Source organism: Ictidomys tridecemlineatus, chromosome 12, assembly GCF_052094955.1.
Source record: "Ictidomys tridecemlineatus isolate mIctTri1 chromosome 12, mIctTri1.hap1, whole genome shotgun sequence".
NCBI classification, from domain to species: Eukaryota; Metazoa; Chordata; class Mammalia; order Rodentia; family Sciuridae; genus Ictidomys; species Ictidomys tridecemlineatus.
Window position 1 is genome coordinate 93,099,617 of NC_135488.1, and position 22,799 is coordinate 93,122,415.

At 40.3% G+C, this 22,799-nt stretch overlaps 1 protein-coding gene across 6 annotated transcripts in view; it reads right to left on the bottom strand.

The window, feature by feature from the left end:
* Nucleotides 1-22,799, bottom strand: part of Crim1 (cysteine rich transmembrane BMP regulator 1) — a 180,212-nt gene that overhangs the window by 102,753 nt on the left and 54,660 nt on the right. The gene's annotated exons all lie outside the window — the stretch shown is intronic.

Genomic DNA, 22,799 nt, shown 5'->3' on the forward strand with positions numbered 1-22,799 from the left:
ACCCTATCTCCAAACTCCTGAGTTCCGATGAGATGGAACTCATGAAGACCCTGCCATTCTACAATGTGGCGGCTTAATAAGACAGAGAATGAGCCAAATTCCCAGGCAATTCTCCCAAATGGCACCTGGTATGGTTCTATCTCTAACAGAGATTCATTGAATGCACCTCCTTCTCTTTTCTTTAATATACTCTGGCATCCCCTAAAGAGGAACCTCGATTCTGGAGATGATGAGAAAAATAAAGCTGGGTATTACCCGTCAATTTTAGGAAATGGTAGCAAAACCCTAGCTTCTTGAGCCCCAGTGTACAGCTCACTTTCTTGATTTAAGCTTTTAAGAAACCTCTACCAACATAAGGTGCTTGAGGAAAAGATGGAGATAAATCAGAACACTGCACCCCATGTTCTTTGAAGGGGAGCTGGGAAGATGCCGGGTGAAAACAGTGCTGTGTGGCGTGGGCCACATTTCCAGAGCTCTGTCTTTCCTAGAGTAAAACCCAGAAATAGGATCACACAGTAGGGTCCGACCTAAGAGGTCACCTCGCTTAGTTTCCTCCTTTCGTAGATAAAGAACCAGTGGCAAAAGGCTGAAGTGACCCACCTAGGCTCAGTGGTGAAATCAAACCCAGGACCCAGGCCTCCTCCACTTCTAGTTCACGCCGCTCTTGATTCCTCAAAAGTAAATCTCTTTCCAAAACCAAGCTTGCTCCTTTTCTCTGGCCCTTTTCTTACTGGATTGATGCATCTCTTATTTCACTGGCCATCTTCCCTGGGCACCTCCTTCCTGTCTGGTCAAGACATAGTACAGGGGGCCAAGCACACATTCTGTTCTAGGAAATTTATTCAAAAATGCTGACTGAGCACAAGTACACGGCTTTGGGTACATTAATGAAGAGGAAAAAAACAAGACGCCTTACTATTTCATAGAGTTTACAAGGCAGTGGAGGGTGACAGAAGAAAAAAAAAACAATAAATATTACAAACAATTATATAATAGTACAGAGTGACAAGTGCTATGGAGAGTGGAACAGAGAAGAGGGAACTGCAGCATTTGAAAGGAGGGGTGTTTACACTCTGGTAGAATGGCCACGATGGGAAAGCCCAACAGACTTGAAGGAGTGAGGGCGGGTCATGGAGAAAGCAGGGGACGAACATCCCCACGGAGGCAACAGCGAGCCACACCTGGGTCCCAGGCAGAGCCAGCAAGCCAGTGCCACCAGAGCAGAGCAAGGGAGAGGAGGTTAGATGGGCAACAGGGGACCCTGATCCTCTAGAGGCCCTCAGGCCAATTTAAAGCCTGGTCGCTCTAACTGTGAGATAAATCAGAGCTTTGATTATGTAGGAGGAAGAGGGGAAAATCAGAAGAATGGATCTCCTCTTGGAATAGGTTTTGAGGAACCTGGGCAACAGTAGAGAACACCTGGGAAGAGGGCAGACACAGGAGGAGGTTGGAAAGGCTTTGGGAGAGAGAATATGGAAGGAGTCAGGTGTACACACTCTCTACCATAGCTGGGTGGCAGGTGAGTTGGAGTGGTTAGACTCGAGCTGGGGTGGTTAGACTCTTCATGGTCTTGTGACCTGCCCTCTGCCACCTAACTTATGGCTGCTCTCTAATCTTCCTGTGGGACAGAATGCTACTTCACGGCACCTATGCTTCCCTGGGGGCAACATTCAACTGCTGGCCTCTGCTCTCTTGGGGCTGCTGTCAACATGCTAATATTCCCAAAAAACAAAACAAAACAAAAAAAACAAAAAACCCCATGAAGTTTAAAGCAGACTGGAAAGTAAAACAGCCTCTGTCCTCAAACTAGACTTCATTAACATGCACACCATGTACTAATGTCACAATCTTCCCCTACAGTGAGTTATCTGTCCACAGATTATGAAAACTGAGGTTTGGACAGGTCAAGTTAATTGCCCAAGATCAAGTTACTAGTAAATGGACATGATGATTTGAGACTTGGCCCCTCAGGTGCCATTCATGCCCCTCTGTAATAACACTCCTTCTGTCTCAGGAGCCACTGGTGCTGGTACTGTTCAACCCTGGATTGGCCAGTCTTTCCCAGGTAGACGATTTCTCTGGACTCGTCTTTGTTCTTGATCAGAACTGTGGTTTCTGTTAAAGCTGCCCAGCTTGGCTAGATTCCTGGCTCCCTCTTACTCAGCCTTATCTCAAAGCACAAGTCATGGGGCATACAGAGCTTGTTTTCCTGGACCCAAAAGGAGTTGTTACTCTAATCTTGGAGGATTCATCTATCCTACCTTCATATTGTTACCCCAAGGAACTGCCCTGAGAAGAGAACATGATTAAGTAAGGAGGAACTGCAACCCCAGGTTCCCAGTTGAGTGGGGCAGAATAAATCAAAGAGCTGGGGAGGAGATGGCAAATCTTGACTGTGGGTACTGATCAAGTTGGAGCTGGTAAAGTACAATTCAGCAGACTGCTAATTTGGCAAACAAAACCACTGTTTTACAATTAAGAGAAGCTCTGTGACTTTCACTGCAAATAGCACTTAATTCCTACTCTTACTCATTTGCTGTAATTAACATTATGCATCACATTCTACTACTAATTCTTATTCTACAAATATTCAGTATGTATAATCTGACTTTCCAAACATGACTCAATTAACCATGTTTCCATTAAAACCCAACTTATCAGCTCTTGCTAGCTATTTTCCACTTTGCAGTCTCTTTAACAATCCCAACACTATCACCTCTTGAAGTATGTTTTGCAGCTCAAGCCTTGAGAGATTTTCTTCTTAAGAACTGCTTTGGCAATAGAGGTGGGATAGCATGGCTTGGAAGGATATAAGAATATTAAAAATGAAAGTTCTATCTTATTAAATGCTTCAACTTTTCTGGCTTTTTCTTTATAATATCCATTAGTAGGTGTTATACTATCTTTGTATTCTTAGAATAAGCCTTGTTTTTAAAGATCCTGCTAACTTTGACTTCCTAACATTTCAAGATTTTTAAACTTATAAACTTGAGTAATGTTAGTTACTACTTCTCACTCTCTCATTTCAGCACTACACAAACTCATTCAATGAGTTAATTTTTCAGCATTATACTTCTTTATTCTATGCAAAATATTTTTAAAGACACAGAATTAAATGAGAGTAGAAACTAAATTATGGTTTTAATATCTTCATCAAATACTGCTTTAGTTAATTCTAATTTTTTACAGTATTATTCTCAGTGTGACTTCTTCCTAAATGATCTATAATTCAGCTTTGAAGTCTTGGGGAGTTTTCCCTTTTGATTTTATAACTTTACTTGCTTGTTACCAGGAAATACATGTGGTACAATTTTCTACTCTTGCTAATCTCTTAAATTTTTTACATTTTTGGCACACATGTGTGTTGTGAGCTTATGGTCAATTTTAAAGTATATAGGTGTTTGAAAAAATAATGTTTCCTCTGTTTACTGGATACAAACTTGCCTATATATTATATTGAGCTTTTTAATTACGACATTCAGATGTCATAATTAAATGAGATACTAGGAAGGTCATTACCTGGGACCTTCCATTTTTGGTCGATTTTCAAGAGGGATCTGTAGAAATCTCCTCTTGTGAACCAGTAACTTCTAGTATTTCTAACACTTTCTACTTTGATTTTTCAAAGCTATGTTGTTAACTTTGTGGCTGGCAGGCATAAAGCTTTCAGCTTATTATGCTGACTTGGCAAATTATAAAATTATACTTTCAAAGAATTTAGATTTCTAAAATCTATAGTTTTCTTGTTTTGTAATTGTTAAGTTCTTTTATTTCCCACCTTCTTTCAACATTCTATTCATCTCTCAATGGATTACCGAGAACTTTTACTCACCCAGCATTCAATCCCCAGCAAGTCACTCAAACTTGGCAGAGTTATCAGGAATTATATTTCTAATACCTTCCTTCTCAGCTGCTTCTAATACATAAATTCTCCCAAAAAATTTTTATTTATTCACTGATGTTTCTATTTCTCTTTCTTGCATGAAGGGGGAAAAAAAAAGAAGAAAAAAATAGCCACACCATGACTTTTGCATCAAAGGGCTTTTGAATTTTTATCTTTTTGAAAAGAATTCTCACTGTAGTCTTCCTATGGTGTCAAAAACAATTCTATATATAAAATACTTAATTTAATCTGGTTATCCGGGCAACATTGCAACTGGCATCTTAAAAGAAAAAAAAAAACTTTTCTCAGTTATAGAAAGACTAAAGGAATAATATGATTTGCAATAGGAGAAACTAAGGGGAAAAAGCTGATTTAACCATATTAATAATATTCCTTTAAGAGGTGAGCCCTTAAAATACTAACAGAGTCACCCAGCATGAAGCCATTTTACAATAGTAATGGAATATCCATTCAATCCTAGTCACTTCCACCCATGTGACTCTATTATGGCTATTTCCAAACCTTCTCCAGGTCCCTGTGTCAATGAAGTATAATCATGATATGCAAGCAACAAATGCATTCAAAAGTTTTGTGCTTAAAAACATCTTTAAATAAGAGCAAATGAAAACTTACTAGATGCAAAGAAGGGAAAATAAGATAAAAATTACACTGCCAGATTCTTCTATTTAAATTTTACAGAGTCCCACACATGACACCAAAGCCTTCCTTCTATTTCAAAATCTCTTGAATGGTCACTTAAAATAAAAACTGATAACGCTACACATTTACTACAGGCAAATGGGTGGCAAAAAAAAAAAAAGAGTAAAATTTAGGAAGTCAACTGCAGAATCAATGCAGCTGGGCGCTCAGTGCTTTGGCAGTCTCTCTCACACACCACACCGGGCAGACACATCCATTGAGACAATCCTAGGAATTCCACCTACTTTCAGAGATAATTCAAGGGTTCTCAAATCTGGATTAGATCTGCTGTCACAAGATTTAGCAGGGCGAATATAAAGCCAAAAGTAAAGAGCCCTGGATCCTGGTCTCCCCCACACCTCACCGAGTTGTGCTTTAGAATCTGGAGACCTAGAGTCACTGTGGCATTGGCCTGGGGCATCCAGGGGTCCTCAGCCAGTTGGTGAGATAGGGAATCAGGTATCCTCATGGTTACCTACTGAAAGGCAACCCATAAAGTCCTCTCAATCTTTCTTCCACTCATTTATTTGACAAATATTAACTGAATGACTTCCATCAGCCAAAGATTCCAAGATCAGGGCTTAGAGCAGGGCACGAAACAAAGTCCCTGACTTCCTGGATTTACAATTCTGCTGCAGACAGACACCACATACAGCTACACAGCCTCACGCCAGGTGGGGATAAAGGCTCTGAAGCATCACCAGTGATTTGAGTGCACCTCATTCTCAGAAGGGGGGAGGTTCTTTGAGGATAAGGCATCTGAATAGAGACTTGAATAAAATAAAGAAGGCATGCAAGTAACAGAGCAAGAACATTCCAGAGGTGGAAAACAGTAAGGGGGGAGGGACGGTTATTAGGCAAGAGAGCCAACTCTCCAAGAAGAAATATATACTTCACAATTATTAAGAAATCTAAATTGTATAATTAACAGGTAGAAAATACCAATAAGAACTCACAAGGAAAATATTTTGGTGGCTAGTATTTCTTGTTAAGGATTCAATTCTTACAGGCAGAGCGCCTCCTGTGAGTGAGGCCTGCCTGGACTCATTCTGAGAAGAGATTACGTCTTCATGTGTACTTGACAGATGAGGAGACAGCCCCACAGAGATGAAGACACTTGGCTGGTGTCACAAAGCAAGGGGCAGAGCTGCCAAAGTCCACAATTTTCTCACTAGTCCATAATGGCCAAAAGCAAAACAAGCTTCAGCTTTCCTAGTTGGCTCATCTGGTATGTGTATGTTTAGACAACCGCTGCCTATTTGCTTGAATATAGAGCACAAAATTAATTTGCAAAGATAAAGAGGTTGAGGGTCTTTGGTGAGTCCTCATCACTTTATTGTTGGCTGTGCTATTTCATTTGCTCCTTGGCCTCAGAGACATGCCACGCTAAAAAAGGAGGAGCTTTCTCGTATTCAGCATTATTTTATTATGAAAATTTCTATTACAAATGTAATACATATGTCACCCCTGTATTTTTAAACTTAGAGACTGACTCCTCTAAAGTTACCCTGTGAGTTCTACTCATTCACATTCCATGATTTTATCATAACCTTTTTTGGCAAGCTTTGCTGTAAAGACTTGTTCCGTACAATCATAACCCCAAGGGGAAAAAATTAGGCTTGTTGATACAGTCCCAGAAATATTTCATATTTCAGCTCCTTCAGAAACACCCACTCTATTTTCCCAGCACTTTCTTTCACTCTGTATTTAGGATTTAATAGCAACAGGACCTAGTAGAGACTTTCCTTGATGGTTTGTTAAAGGCGACATATTAAACTGTCCTCAATTACCTAATAAAGTTTGTTTGCTTCACAATGGAATACAACTTAGGCAATGTAACAGGGGGAAAAAAAAACATATTAAATGATCTGTAAGACTCTAATATATGAAACTTTAATTCAGTGGTTCTTGATACTGCCTGTGCGTTAAATTAAAATCACTTACAAACCTTTTAAGATCACCACTGTCTGATTATTACCACAAACCAATTAAATCAGAATGCAGGGGAAGAACATGGGCATTGGTGTTATTTCAACAGTTCCCAGGGTGATTCCACCGCACCATTCAGGCTGAGAACCACTGCTCCACTCCTTCAAGCAAACTGAGAATCTTTACAATGAAGTTCACTACGAATATCCAAGATTGACCAAAGGCATATTCAAACATCCTGGCAAACCGTGGGTGACCAAGTGCCAAAGGAGCACTGAACCCTCCAGATCCCTCCTGCCACCAAGAGCTCCAAGCTGCACTTGCAGCCACAAGGTAAATCTAGGATCTCCTGAATCGCACGTTTTTCTACACCAAGGACTTCACTGAAATGGGCTATAATGATGCATGCAATTCAAATTTTGCTGCTCTTAGTGGGCCAGCACCCTCAGTATCACCTCAGAACTGTTAGAATTGCACAGAACTTGTCTGCTGGTAGATCTACTGAATCAGACTCTGCATTTTAGTAAGATGTACAGTTTGAGAAAAGCTGTTCAGGAGTGGAGGTTCTCAGTTGTCATCGCTGTCATCATCATCTCCTAGGAATTTGCTAGAAATGCAAATAACTGAGGCTCCCCATTAGACCTACAGAATCAGAAACTCTGAGAGTAAGGCTCAACAATCTGTTTGAAAAACCTTCCAGATGCATACTATAGTTTGGGAAACTTCCTGCCAGAATAATGATTCTCAACCCTTCTCTACATTAGAATTGCCCGGGGAACTGAAAATCTAGAAGCTCAAAGTACACACAGGTTAGGTAAATCAGAATTACTGAAAGTATGAGACCCCTCCCCCCATATCAGTATTGTTTTTAAACACTCCCAAGTGATGCTAATGTACAGTCAAGGTGGCCCCACAGTTCTTTGTTCCCTTGCTCACCCCTTCTCTATACTCCCAGGTAAATCAAAACCTCTGTATTTCTTGGGAAATATGAACCAACCAGCCTTTTCTGGAATCTTCCTGGAAAAGGTCAGAGTTACCCGGGAGGAGGGGAAAAAAAAATCTCAGATTGCCTCTGATGATAGACAGTTTAGTTGCAAAAAGTGGGGAAAATATGGCCTGAATGTATCCTACTGATTTTTAGATAGTAATTTACAAATGTTCACTAGAATTGAGTCCAGAAACATTTTAATTCATCATCTGTTAATTCACACCAGGAAAACATGTTCAGTTTACTCCCAGGGAGATTTGTCATTCAATTATACTCATATATTCATACATCATAACTAATTTTAAAATGTAACCATGAATTTGCATTTTTTTAAAAAAATCTGTCAATAAAATAAGACCTAAGGATGGTTTAGATAAATGTGCAAAAAACTGGCTTTAAAATGATTAATGCTACCTAATAAACAACAGTCTTCTCTGAATACTTCATCCCCTTTTGTCAAAACCACTAGCCCACAAAAGAAGAGTCTAACTTATTAGGGAATAGGACAAATGACTAATGAGGAAAACTTAAAATGAACTAAATCTATAGAGTAAGCTTAGTAGCATCTGAAGAAGTCTATTTACTAACAGTTGGAAAATGTCACAGTGGCATAAACAGTAGAAATGAGGAACTCCCGGGTGGTATTTAACAGAAAGCGATGTCCATTATCTAACACAAACATTATCCCTCACTTTTGCAGAGGGATCCTGTGACTTTGGGTGGGATGTCTCCTACACTTTGATCTTTCCTTCACTGAGAAATGGGTGCTTCAAATTAGTTCTTCCTTTGGGTAATGATGATTTGAAAAAAGTACAATAAAATGTCAGATTTCAAATACATGAGAATGAAAGGTTTGGTGTTCCTCATCTGTAAGACAAGAGGCTGACACTGTGGATGTCTCCGAAGAACATAATCCAGCCAGGGTTTCTAGGAGCACTTCCTACTCAATTGGGTTCCCATGAGGCGGGACTCCTGCTCATTCAAGGAAGACCAACAAATGCTTGCTGAATTAACGGAGCAACCAATCATGTTCTTTCAAAACACCAGGATTTCCTGACACTCTGGATTTTATGAGTACAGGATGAAGTGTGGTCTTCTGTGATTTAAAAAAAAATAAAATAAAATGAAGAAGGAACAGTAAACTTGAGCCCCAGAGGTGATATATGGATTTCAAAAGTCTTTAGAAGGACTCTAAAAAGTATTATATGCTGATCTGAGATCTTCACAGGCTCCTGAAAGTGACTGTATTTGTGCAATTAAAATGATATATCAAGAATAAGGAGTGGATGCAGAACAGCATGAAAAAAAGGACAGGTAAGGAGAACAGCAGAATATGCTGCTGCTATTCTGTCCTTGATGATGACAGCAGCAGAAAATAAAGAACTGCAAGATACTTAACTGCAACTGGTAGGTCTCACAAGGGTTTTTGCACATGCTGAAAACAACCATGTGGCTAAAATTATAAATAGACAAAAAAAATATACATTTGGGCCATTTATTTCTTTCTGCCTCTTCATCCTTTTCTCTTTTTAATTTCTGTTTTACTGGAGATAATCTACTTTTTAGAACCACTAACATGGCATTTAATAGAGGTTACTTTTTAGTGACTTTATTTATTTATTTAGGAGTCAATATAGCTAACTGGTTTACCAGAAAGCTTTAAGAGCCAAGCTAAACTATGTCCAAATCATGGCTCTTCTACAACTAGCTACGTGATCTCAGGAAAGTTTCTTGACCTTTCTGGGTCAGAGTTTCCTCAAGATTGTTATGAGTTGAGCAAGGTAACAGATATTGCAGGTAACTCAATGCCTGGCAAATCTTAAGTGCTCAACAGAGTAGCTCTTGATAGGACTACCACCATTATCATTAATTACTAGAAAGAATCTAGGCTTAGAGTCAGAGACCTCAGATTGTGTGTGTGTGTGTGTGTGTGTGTGCATTACTTATAACTCCTTTAAGATCCTCAGCAAGCCACCTAATTTCACAGGGCTTCATGAAATACCCAGATGTTAGGGCCTAAAGACACTTATTTTACAATATTGTTTTAGAGAATAACCAAATTTGTAACCTTTAATATTATACAGATATGTAATCTATTTATATAAAAAATATTTAAAAATTCATATTTTTGTATGTTCATAGGTGTGTATGTATGCCTATATACTTACACAAATAAACATGCATACAGAGAACTTTAGGGCTCTCATACTTTCTACTTCTTAGTTGTTTTAAAGTTAACGCCTAACACGATGTCCCAGAATGCAGGTATCCCATCATTAATACTCACAATTATCGATAAAGGTGAAGCTGATTATGAAAGGCAGACCCAAACACAGGTACAGACCCCCTACACACATTTAGTATAGCAGGCCCCATGCCATCATCTTAATATTCCAAAGGTTCTACTCATGCATCAGTTCTCTTTTAGCTTCCATTACTTCATTAATTCCTCAAGAAGCAGCAGCCTTCTAAAAGGATGAACTGCATTCCACCTGGAGGGAAGGAAACTGCCTCATATACCTGGAGATATTTCGCCAGCTTTCACTACACACAAAGGTGACTCGTAACGGTAATGAGTACATCCCAAAGCCCAGGAACACAGAAAGGCCTCCCAACATCTCTACCTGCCCTGCTAGGGCTTTCCCTGGTTAGAAAAAGGCTTCCCCAGAGGCAATCAGGGCCTCTAAGAACTGCCTCATTCCCTTCCCACGACTTTCTCTGAAGGCCTCTCCACCCTTCTAGACGGCTCCTTCAGCTCCAGCACAAACTTCCTAATCAGACTTGCAGCGGGACAAATCCCTGAAAGGGCCCCGTGTTTCTATGCTTTCTTTGTGTCCTTTGTGTACCCACTGTGTAAACCCTGGTCCACCACAACCGCCAAGAGGGCACCCGCAGACTACAAATATGTGAGCTGCAGCTGAGCAAAGGGACGTGTTTACTTTCCATCCTGAACTACAACTTGACCTGTAGCAAAAAACAAAAATACTGCAATGTGTATTTTTTCCCAGAAATGATAATTATAGTACTCCAAACATTTTTCAAACTTCAACTACCAAAATGGAAAAGGCATTTCAAAAAATAATTTATTAAATAGGCACTTATATTCTCTTGGTAGCCCTTACATGGAAATCATACTTTTTTTTTTTCTTTGTAGCCATTAAAGGCCTAGCTCCTGGTTCAAAGCTGTCCTCTAGGGCGAGGTGGGAGAAAGGAGTCCGCCCTGTTCACTGTAGTACAGCACCTTTTTCCACTCCAAAAATATCCGCCATTTGAGAATCACAATTCCCGCATGAGGTGTGAAGGAACTTCTGCATATCTGGCTGATACAATATTCCTGAACCAGAAGATAAGGCCAGATATGCCCCTGGGATCAAACACAGAAGGAACCATTTCTAGACTCTTTCTTAGGAGCACCACAAGAACCCCAGCCTATTTAAACTTTCTCTGAAGAGCATGTTTCCTCATTCATTCCTCACCTGGCCCTTTTACCTCTAGATAAAGTTTTTCTGCAGCCAGGACTCTCATCAAGGTATTCTCCTTGTAAGTGCTACTGTCGGGCTTTCCAACCCTCCTTGGATTACTGATTCCCAAACCCGAGCCTGCTGGAGTGCTTTCTGAAGCCGACTGCTGAATCTCATGCCCAGAGTTACCGATGTGGTTGATCGGTGGTAAGGCCTGAGGAGGAGCATTTCTAACAAATTCACAGGTTCCTATGGTTGCTGTCCAGGTAGCATGCTTTGAAAGCAGCTGCTATAGACCTCATCTGCTTGAAAACCTCAGTCTCTTGTAAGTGGTGCCATTCTCTCTCCTCCTCCTCCCAGGAAAAGGTGCTTTCCTCTGTCCTGCCTGCCTGTCTTTTCTATAGCTACAGAGCAGAGGTGGCTGTAAGTATAAGTGGGTAGACAGCCACATGCTTAACAGACCTGAACAACAGAGGCTCCACCCAAGTTCATCCTCTTCTGCAGGGAATGGCAGCACACACGGAGCCTGCCATTTCTATCCTGAGATAGAATCCAAGGAGGAAGGTGCATAACAGAGAGAGAGAAGGCAAACTATCAAGGGCTTCCAGGGGTGAGGTGAAGTCACAGCTGCTGCCAAAGTGGACACCATGTTCAGCGTTGGTACTGCTCCCATGTTCTAGGACGGTCTTCCACTTTCAAAAATGTCAAAGGGCATCAAAATAATTTTTAATGAGCTAACTGTCTCAAATTCATATTTCAATAATTAAAAATTTGAAGCAGCAGTGTCACAAAATTTAACTTTACATATGTTACGAGAATTGGGCTCCACAAAGTCGTTAAGGACCTACATTCTATCCATCCATCCATCCATCCATCCATCCATCCATCCATCCATCCATCCATCCACCCACCCTCCTCAACCCTTAGTGTGTTGCCTGATCTATACAGGATTCCAACCAGTGGGGAAAGTGGAAGGGGAGGTCTGACTCTACATGACAGGATGTGCACTGTTATTTCTGCTAACATCACAGAAGTTCTCAGTCATGTGGTCATACCCACCTGGAAGGGAGCCTAGAAAGTATGTTCTGGGTGGCCATCTCCCTAGCTAAAATTTTATATCTATCAAAGAAGAGAAGAATGGACACATAGGGAACAAACCAGAAACCTTGGCAATAAGTTTCCTATGGGTCACCATGAACATGAACTGTCTGAACAATGGAAGTATTTTGCCCTTTGAAGAGTGAAAGTAAATAAAGCATTCTAAAGAAACCCTTGAGAAACACTCCTATAACCAACGTACATGTTTCTTTCCAAAGCCCTACATCTATGTGTAAAAAGTACCTGGAAGATTCTTATCTAGTCTTTAACTTCACAAATAGTTAACAATCAACTACCATGCAAGAAACACCAAAATAAGTTGGATATTTTAAGAAAAACAATGACATATAGAAAACCTTTAGTCATCTATGAACCTAGATTTTCCATACATTTGAACTTTCAGTGGAAAGCTTAGACTTCTTTTGAAATGTTCTATAACTCAGAATTTTCAACAAATCAATCTAATCCTTTCCACAAGGGGGAATCAATATGGTTCTTCTTACATAAAAATGTGGGAATGATTCTGCCTATAAGACTTACTTGTCAACAGACAAGTAAAATATTCTCAGGGATTCTTACATGTGCATGAAGAGTGGCTCAGAAATGCCAGATGACTGACTAATGGGTCACTCAGCTAATGGCCAAAAGCCAGGTCCCCCAGGGAACTCTGCAGTGGTTCTATCATGATACACAGTCACCATCTCAGCCTCCTCCTTCAGTCTGTCACCAGCATCTTTTCCTGAGAGTTATTCAAATCTGTTTCATAATATTTAAAACTGCTTAGAATCTAGCTTAAAAATGACTGGCTCGTGAAGCTCCTTCATCGCAAAATCAGCTAAACGTACAAACGAACCAAAACAAAAATAACCTTTATGTAAGTGGAGTAGTGGCTGAAGAGGTCAGAAGAGCAACTTCTGGTCAGGGATAGCTGTGGTGCTGTCCACCAGCCAGGTGCTGACAGGATGCCCACCCACACAGGCAAGAGCCTGGGGCTGAGAGACATGGTGAATAAACATGCTAGGGACAGGATAGATGGCAGGCCCATGGGGATGGGTCACCAAGGTAATCTGTTTGCACACCATGGGCTTTGGGACTGGGGCCCCAGAGGAGACAGCTCCTATTAGGAACATCCTGTGTCTCCATACCACAGGGACTTCTCTGTAACAGCCTAATCCTCAGGAAATTAAGATCTCTGGCAGTTTCCTCAGCCCCTTCAGAACAAGAAGCCCAGGCAGGATAAAATGGGAACACTAAGACCAGAGGCTCTGGTAAGGCTAGACAGGATGCCTCAGCATTAATGATGGTATAATGCCTTATTAAGGGAGGCGGGAGCTCTGCCTCCAAAGCCTCAGCTTGGTGTGAATGCCACCTCTGAAAGCCTGTCTGCAAAGCCCCATCCGGCTGCCATGGCTTCTCACAGCTTAAACGGGGCTGCTTTGTTCTTGTTCTGCTCCTGAAGTCTGTCAATATCTCCCGATGGCTGAGAGACTCTGTCCTGACACTGAATATGTGCTTTTACCTACCTGGCCTTGTAGAGACAGGGCAGATGTCTGGCCTAACAAATGAGGAAGACAGAGCCAGCCTTCCCTGTCTCCACTCCATGTCCCTCTTTTTCTTTTCTTATTGCTTTTCTGTCTTCCAAGGCACAGCTCCTCTCACTCCCAAGAAAGCTACTCTTTAAAATTCAAGGTTGATGTCAAGGCTATCCTCTGTCCCTTTTATAACTAAGAATAGAAAAATCTGCCTTGAAAAGGAAAAGCACCTACAGCCGGGGTAGTGGCTCAGAGGTAGAGCCTTTGCCTAGCATGCGTGGGGCACTGGGTTCGATCCTCAGCACCACATAAAAATAAAAATAAAGATATTGTGTACACCTATAACTAAAAAAATAATAAATATTAAAAAGAAGAAAAGGAAAGGAAAAGCACACATATAAAAAAGGAGCCTCATAGGGGGGCAGACATGCACACGTGGGGAGGAAATCCTACAGGGTTCTTCAGTGATACTGAAAGCTTAGTACACTGTGGATATGTGAATTTCCATTCTAAGTATCTTTCAACAACAGATTAAGAAGCCACCTTTTCTCCTTGACTTACTGCTCAGTGTCAGTTCCAGCATCTACGCTGATTACTGACTACTGCTCCAATTCCTATGTAGAGATGGCCATTTTCCACTATCTTTCCTATTCAAGATGTTTCCTCCTAGGAGGCTAATAGAATTCCATCAGCCTGATACTCTTTTTTAAAAACATACACAATGTTTGTTACAAGTGACTACTGACACATACATACTGGGAATTTTATCCCATCATAAAGCCCTAAACCAGAAATCTGAGACATCTCAACTGACCTTCAAGACTAATGGTTGAATGGTATTCATATAGACTAATGGTGTAGAGTAATGTCTGTATTCAAAAAGGCTATTCAGTCAACATACCATTACTGAGCCAGGACCCTAGCAAAAAGCTATGACGATACAGCAGGTGGGGGAAACCCACGAGACAGAAGTCCTGAGGTCTTTGCAAAGGCTCTAGTTGGTGCACCACTCAACAGGCTACAACTGACCCAGAAAGCACTTCAATGAATACACTGGTCAGGACTGAAGTATCTCCAGAATTGTTGTTCTTGGTTCCATACATGTATTTCAGTGACTCAACCTACTGCCAAATCCAAGCATGATAGTTTTGTTTTGTTTTTTCCTGTTTTCTGGTTAAAAAAAAAAAAAAATCACTTTCTAGCCCTTTGTTATTCCTCTTCACTCTCAGCACCAACCTGAGAGGCTGGTGGTCTTTTAGGAAGAAATGAGTTCTGACTAGTTTGGGATTCTTGCACGTATGGTAATGAACTAAAGCAAATGGGCAGTTGGCTTGTCACCAGGTGGGTGATTCGCTCCTGTGCAGGCACTTCAAAGCACATGTGATTCCAATTACAAATTACTACATGCCATGGATCTTCTGGGTCACTGTTCAATGAATAATTGAATTCTTAAATGTTGTTATGAATAGTAAAGGTCTACTATGTTGGTATCTGTAATAAATCATGTATAAGTCATGGTTATTCACATTTAGCAGGAACCTAATACCTAAGTCTTCTACCCACTGCACACTTAAGAATGCAATCTGGAGGCTCCACCTTCTCTGAGCCTCTGAGGAGAGAGTAGTGATAACAGTTTGTCACCAGTAATCCTCCTTTTGAGTCAGAGAGGGACTTTCCAATTACTAATTACATGGGCACTATGGAATCTAATTTCCATCCTTAATTATATCATTGTGGAAAAAAAAACTATTAGGAAAATGACTTTTAAAAAATTTTTTTGAAGTTGTAGATGGATGGAATGCCTTTATTTTATTTGTTTATTTTTATGTGGTGCTGAGGATTGAACCCAGTGCTTCACACATGCTAGGCAAACTCTGCCACTGAGCTACAGTCCCAGCCCAAGGAAATGATTTTTTACATTGGAAAATAACACATTAAACTTCTAGTCATGACTTATATAAGAAATCCAAGTTTAACGTACCAGAAATATTATTAAGCTGATTGAGGTGGTCAAGTGCCTTGTAAGTAATGAGTTCAACTCCCACCTTTCCTAGTACTCCTTATGAAAAGGTTTTAACAAGAAAATCCTGCCCAGCAGTTGCTCTTCTGATATTTCTGAGCAAACACATCTAACAGGGAGGTCGTATTCTTTATATGCTTAGACGCTATTTTCCAAGCTTGGGCACCACATCATCTGTATGTGACTCAGAGCCACAGAGGTCTTCATTCTTTCACTTACAGATTTCCAAGCAGCTCCACGGCTCACAGTGAGCGTGATACACAGCTTCCCACTTCCATGCACTCACTAGAGTTCAGGAAAGGGAGAGGAGCATTAGCTTACAGGAACCCACCAGGCCTGTCAGTAACTGCTCACAGGATTTTGTACAATACCCATTACCATGGGCCTCATCTCCTCCCTTATCAGGGTCAAGGTGAGCATATGAACTCTTAAGGTTCTCTGTACACCAAGAAGCAGAGTATGACATAAGAAAAGTTAAAATAATAACAGTGCGGTAATCAAAGGGGTTACCAAGGCAATATGTCATTAAGTGTCAAGAGTGGCAGAGAAACAAAGAACTGTGACTGGAGAGAAAGAAGAGATGAGATCAGTATGCATGGCAGTTGCAGACAGGAATTACGGCAGGTATAGGGAGAATGTTGGGAGTGCAGACGATTCCTAGTAGGGGATTTGGTCTAAGTAAAAGAGTGATGTGTGATGTAGCCACTGGTCACATTCCCCTATGCCCCTGGCCAACGCCATACCAAGGAAAAGCACACCACATTCTAATCAGCCTCTGAGCTTTCAATCAGGCACATCCATACCCTATGGTGCTCTTCTCCCATGCTCATCTAGCTGGCCAGAGTACCACTGTCACCACCACCCCCCAAAAATTAGTGAGGACTTGAGACATTCTGGGTACTTTGCTAGGGATGCAGACTCTTCAAAGAGTTTTCTGGTCATTTTCAAGCAAAAGCCATTTCGTCTGTGTAGTACTCCTTTATCTCTGTCTGCCCCGTAAGTCTGATTCCTTCCTTTCCTCTCTTCTCACAGACTTTGCACGTATACCTATTTTATGAAATGCATACATTGCATCATTAATTATTTATACGTCTATCATGGCAATCCATGACCAAAGTAATTTCCATGGAGGCCTGGACTTGAATCCTGTACATCTTTGTTTCTCTGCTGCCTAATATAATATCTAGACAAAGGACGAGTCTCCATCAGTCTCTTTCTCATCAGTCTCTTTCTCAGTTCTATCCAGTTTGTTGCACCACTTACAGTGTGTGATCCTAAGTAACCTTTCCTAACCTCAGATTCCTCACATGTAAGAGAATAAGAAAAACCTCTACTTCATGAGCTCCCTGAGAGGTTTCACAGAGTAATACCTGGCATATGAGTGAGCCTCCACTGTTAACTACGATCATTGTTAGCTGCTGACTCAGAAGCAATGACAAAAAATTCTGGGATTATTCTATGTCATGGAACCAAATCAACCATATAAACTCTAAGAATCAAATGATACAAGGGCAAAGGTCTCGAATGATTAAGTACAATAATCAGAAAGCACTATCTCAAAGTAGGCAAAAATGTACCGAGTTCACAAAGCCTTTGTCTCCTAGCCATACAATGATCACAAAAGGCTCGGGCTCTTAATAACAATGCACTTATTTCTACTACCTTACTTCAATGTGTCTGCATGAAATGAACTGCACGTCACTATATACAGTACTTCAACCATGGTGATTTTGTTAACCAAAGGAATATTGTAAAATTGACACAGGGCTTAAGTAGCAAAGGAGAAGGTGTGTCTCAAAGTATAATTAACTTTATGGATTTTTCAAAGGTCTCCAGGTTCAGCGTGGTAATTATTTTAAATAGTTAAAAGCATGCTCTACGAAAGCCCTAAGTGGTCACGTGGTTCAAGGCAACCTAACTGGCTCTGGCTTAAGGCCTCCAGTATAGCACTATTTACCCAGGTACAAAGAAAAGCTTAAAATTAGTTCTGGAAATAAACTGCCTAAATTCATTTGTAACTTTTAAAGCACTATATAAAGCATGGAAATGAATCCTAAAGTACTGAGAATTTCTGATTTAGATAATGAGTGGATCCCACAAAGTTGTAAAACACTTCAGAGTGGAAGCAATTCCTTTCTTCTCCAAGCGATCTACATATTGTTTCCATGTTTTCTACTGCTTATATGCGTAAAAGCTAATTTGAAATAAGTAAACAGGTCTAGGCTGGATGCAGTATTTCTATATCCAGCCTTTGTTCTGACTTACATGAGGAAACTGAGGAAGCACAATTACAACAGACAATGGACTAGAATAAAGAGGAGCAATTTTAATCCAGGAACCAGTTCTGACTCAGCAGTTGCAGACTCCAGTGAGAACATTCATTCCAAAGTATGACGTGAAACATTCCAGGATCTGCAGTTGAGCAGCACAGGAGTAAAATGGGCCTTGTTAAATTTTGGAAATTTAATGCATGATGCTGACATGCCACATATTTAAAAGTTTTTAATCTCAGGAAATCGAATCACTGACAAACACTCTGGTAACATAAATACCCTCAGGAGGAGTGTTCACTCCTTCAAGCAATGGAAAATCACTACCTAATGTAAAGGACAATCTATGCAGGGAGAGGTAGCCAAGTTAACAGAAAAAACAAGGTCAGTTACAGAGAGTAAAGCATTTCAGGTGGCAGTTACCAGCAGTCTTGGATTTAGGATCTCAAATGGCCCTTAAAACCATTCAATTCTGCAGGGGAAAGGTTGGTTTGCCATGCTTCCTTCCATTGGAACTAACTTGTGCAGATAACCACACATACTTACTTAGCAATACACCAACTTTTGTTCAAATTAAAGACCGAGATCTATTAAAGTGTCCTGAAGTTCTTTTTTAAATTAAAGACTATTAACAATACTTAGTGTATAAGATATAACAGCAAACTACAGGGACAAAGTCCCAAGAAGCAAAAAGGAAAAAAAAAAAAAAAGGATTTGTACAATCAGATCATACTACTCTTCAAAGTCACCTTACCAAGTTACATAGTTATTCCAATTCTGCCATTTCTCAACACTTTTCTGTAATGTTCCCTTTAAAAGCGGTTCATGAAATATACAATAAAATCACTCTCAGTGCCTAATAGTTTGAGCATATGTTTTAGCAAAAACACAGAAAAACTCCTCTAAAGTGCCTGCCTATATTATTAACTATATGACTTCTGGTTATTCCCAAAATAAAAAAATCCAACTTTCAAAGGCATGCAAAAGAAAAGTGCAATAAATACTGTAGGCAATTAAATCTACAGTGATTCACTGTAGCAAGAGAATCACTCACCCTCACATGAGGGCAGCCTCGCCAGTACAAGGAGAACATCATCTGGGTTTCAAAATTTGGAATTTTTTCCCATCAGTCCCCATCTGCTATAATTTGAATCCTGAATGTTCCTGGAGACTGCTGTGTTAAAAGGCTTGGTCTATACAGTGACACTGCTGGGAGGTGGAGCCTTTGAGAGGGGCCTTGTGGGAGTTCTCAAGACCCTAGTGGCATGCCCCTGAAGGGCACTGTGGAATTTGGGGCCCTCCCTCTCTCTTCACTTTCTGGCCATGAGGTGAGCGGTTCTGCTTTGCCAGGTGCTCCTGGCCATGATGTGCTGCCTGACCAAAGGTCACAGTTATCAGGACCAACGTGAACTGGAACCTACAAAACTGTAAGTCACCACAAACCCGTTTCTCTCGCGTATTTCGTTATAGTGATGAAAAGCTGAACAACACCCCACCTAAGATCCTCAATGGAAAGCATACCTTATTTTACTTTTTTTTTTTTTTTTTTTTTTTTTTGCCAGTTGGTAATTCCCTTTTCCTAATTAAGGTAGAGCAAAATAATTACAATTTAACTGAAATGCTAACATTTTCTGATTATTTTTTCCTGACTGAAAGTAGAAAAGAATGAACAGGTTTAAAATGAAAATTAAATTCTAGGCATGTACCTAGTTATCTTGTTACGACCAGAAAGATGTTTTCTGCAAAAGATCCCATCAAGAAGCATGCTCTTTGCTTTATGAAGGTTAATATCAATAGTCATTAACAGAAATAAATAAGTATTTTAAATAACATTGATCATAGCTCTTCAACAACGTCCAAATGTCTCTTTGTAGTATAATGCAATGGTCAATTTCTCAAAAAAAAAAAATTTTAATTTAACTTGGAAAAAAACAAAAGCAGACCATGACTGCATGGAAGCCATATATTTAACCTTATATAAAAACTTCTTTGGAAAATACCTCTAAAAATTAATAAACACTGAAATTAAGTCTGTTAATACCTTGAATTTAATAGTAGTTATGTAGTTCCAAGTTTCCAAAGATTATATGTAAACACTAGTTCTAACAAATGTATGGCAAAAAAAATTTCCTCTAAGCAGATCACTTGGTGCCTTCAGGTGTTGGTATTAAACACCCTAGAAGTCCCAGATCTCCAATGGCCTCCAAGGAATGAGGTGACACAGGCAGGAGGAACACCAGATGGGAAACATAATTTGGTCCCCATCTCTACCACCAGCTCCAGGAGCTTCTAGCTCCACAGAGGTTACCAATTCCTTGGCTTCTGAAAAGACCTGGGTAGACACTGGTATACACAGGCACTAAGTAAATACCTCTCAATGACACCTCTCCAATGAGAACAAAACTCAGCAATGCAAAAGGAAGGGACCCTTTGCTGCAGTCCTACTGGACATGTCTGCATGGTACCTGTGATATCATTGGTGATCATCAAGTCCTAACAGACTAAGCAGCTGTGGCAATGAAGTACTTTTACCTGGCCGTGAGCCCCTGCACAAGTTCCTTCACCTCTTTTACTTCACAGAGTTCCTGTATTAAATTAAAAATCTGTAGAAAGTGCTTGATAATGTCTGATACATGAGAAGCATGCTATAAATGTTAGCTATTGTTACATCATATTCCCAATCTCAGAAATAGGACATTTGTTTTTATTTATTTATGCATTTTTTGTTTGTGGTGCTGGGGATCATGTCAGGGGTCTTGCATATACAAGGCAAGCAGTCTGCCACTGAGCTACACCCCAGCCAGATATTTGCTATTAAACATATGACTCGAACAAATATGTAGGCAAATCAACATATTAAACATGGAAAGAGAAGAAGAGGGATGAAAAAAGAAGGCAGGAAGTTGGATAGAGAATAAATATATGTGAGTGAAGGGCTCAAAGAAAGACAGGAAACAATAAGACTAAGAGGAAATAAGAATCAGAAGTGACGAATGGTTAAAATGAACAGAGAAATGAATGGAATTTCCAAGTTGCAGGGTCAGTAGAATAACAGCAAAAGCAATCATATCATGGGGCTTTAATGCAATCAATCTGGTATAAATTAAAATTATTTGCAAACAGTTCTTCTTTCCTCAATCTTACCACTGAACATAAACACTGTATGTACCAACATCCCAGGTATTTTGGATGTAGTGCACACATCACCCATGCAAAAATACTTCCAAAGCCCCTCTTTGATTTATTTACTCATGCATTTCTCATTTTAAAATAATAACTGGCTCCAGATTAAGTAAAATGAAACTTTATGTTCAAACTCTAGCATAAACTTCAGAAATCAGAAAAGTAATATTAAAAGAGCTAGTCCCCCGGCATGAGATCTTCTTAAAATCAGTGCAGTCCACTGAGCATAAGGTAGGTATGCAAAAAAACTTGGTACTTGATCAAGAACATGGAATTGGAATAATCTGCATAAAGCTTTATCAAGTTGCCAATATCAAAACAACATATTCTGTGAAGGCGATGAATCTATTTCAAGGGACAATAAAAGATATCCTTGTCAATAATGCAAATAGGGGGCTTTAATATTAATGTAATTACTTCAAGGAGCTGCAGTTTATACTGAACCATGAGCTCATCCTGACATCAACTGCAGCTGTCCCACGAGGTATGAGATACAAACAAAAAGGACAAAGTTATTAATGAAATTGAGTAAAGTACACACACACATCTTAGTGCTACACAGAACCAACAAGTCCTCTCTCAACAAAAACACTATGCTGTTCTAAGAGTAAAGAGAACTTCAGTTTTAAACTTTAGGATACCTTCACCTTGGACATGAAGCTTCTTTAAAATGTTCTTTAAACATGCTAGCGTTTAATTAGCAGATCCACTAACGTTTATCACAGTGATAGTGTCTGGATAAATCTGGTTGATAATTACAACAGAAGAGGAGAAGGGAAGGGAAGCAGGCAGTGGGGGGAGGAGAAGGGAGGAGAGGGGCAAGGCAAGGGAGGAGAGGGCCAAGAGGGGAAGGAGGAACTTGAATTTCAGACAACTTTAAGCAGGAGGGACGCAGACCCAATGGAAACAAAACTGAATCTAGACAGTCATGCCTCCTTCTCAGAACCCTGCTGACAAAGTTGTAGAGAGATCTGTACATATGATTTCCTATGGACCGCAGGCAGCTTGACCTCTCTGGGCTGATTCCTTGGCTTAGCAGTTTTATCCCACCTTTGCACTGCACAGAAAAAGGAGCTTGGAAGGCAGCACAAGAGTTCAAATGCCAAAAGCCTAAAGGAAAGTCTGCAGGGCTGCGGGAGTGGGCTCTCACAACCTGCTCTGTGCCCTGCGTTCCTCCCTCTCTGCGGGCTCTTTCCCCTCTATGACCATGCTTGAATTTCCAATATTTAGAGAGTAAAAATACACTATTCTTTGAGTTCTCACTTTACCTTCAGGCAACAATTCTGACCTGCACAGGATGCTCTCCTAGGACCTCTGTGAGAGCACACTTGATGCTCCCTACCCACCACTTAACTGCTATGGAACTGGGGAGGGTCTGCACTCCCCTACATGAGCCTCTCCTCACCATCACCACCATCATCCCCATCCCCTGCATGGCCCTTTGTCTTTCCTCTCCATCCTTCAAGGTCCAAATAAAATGCCACCTTCTCCAGAAAGGGTAAACACCCCTGATTTCCCCAAAGCATGACTCCTTTCTCAGTACTTTTTCTTATGACTCTGAATTAAGAAAGTGCTTTTTTCATTGTACTGAATGAGTTTTATGGCTCTCTTCCCAAGAAAACTAGAAGTATCTTGGGTTAGACCCCTGCCTTACTTACTGTAATACACTTTAATTTTCATTGCATTTAAAATCTCTGGTTAGAATTTATGTGTTGCCAATTTAGCCTAGATCACTG